This window comes from Galeopterus variegatus, unplaced genomic scaffold (genome assembly GCF_000696425.1).
Source record: "Galeopterus variegatus unplaced genomic scaffold, G_variegatus-3.0.2 Scaffold4011, whole genome shotgun sequence".
Lineage (NCBI taxonomy): Eukaryota > Metazoa > Chordata > Mammalia > Dermoptera > Cynocephalidae > Galeopterus > Galeopterus variegatus.
In genome coordinates, this window is record NW_007730122.1 from 205,641 (window position 1) to 206,393 (window position 753).

The following is a 753-nucleotide window of genomic DNA, read 5'->3' on the forward strand; positions in this document are numbered from 1 at the left end:
TTTGGGAGATTTGCGTCTGTTTCAATCTTTTGGAATAGTTTGTAAAGAATTGATGTCAATTTGTCTTTGAATGTTTGGTAAAATTCTGCTGTGAATCCATCTGGTCCTGGGCTTTTTTTTGTTGGGAGCCTTCTGATAATAGCTTCAATCTCCTTTATTGTTATTGATCTGTTCAGATTTTCTACGTTTTCATGGCTCAGTTTTGGGAGCTTGTGTGTGTCCAGACATTTATCCATTTCCTCCAGATTTTCAAATTTGTTGGCATATAGTTTGTATTGGTCTCGAATGATTCCTTTTATTTCAGATGAATCAGTTGTAATATCACCTTTTTCATTTCTAATTTTTGTTGTTTGAATCTTCTCTCTTCTTTTTTTTTTTTTTTTGTTAGCCATGCTAATGGCTTGTCAATTTTATTTATCTTTTCAAAAAACCAACTTTTGGGGCCGGCCCAGTGGTGCACTCGGTAGAGTGTGGCGCTTGGGAGCGCAGCGGCGCTCCCGCTGAGGGCTCGGATCCCACATAGAGACCGGTCCACTCACTGGTTGAGCACGGTGCGGGCGCGACACCGAGGGTTGCGATCCCGTTACCGGTCATGAAAAAAGACAAAAAGGAAAAAAAAAAACCCAACTTTTGATTCATTGATCTTTTGTATTGTTTTTTGGGTTTCAATTTCATTAAATTTTGCTCTGATGTTAATGATTTCTTTCCATCTGCTAACTTTAGGTTTGGATTGTTCTTGTTTTTCTAGTTCTT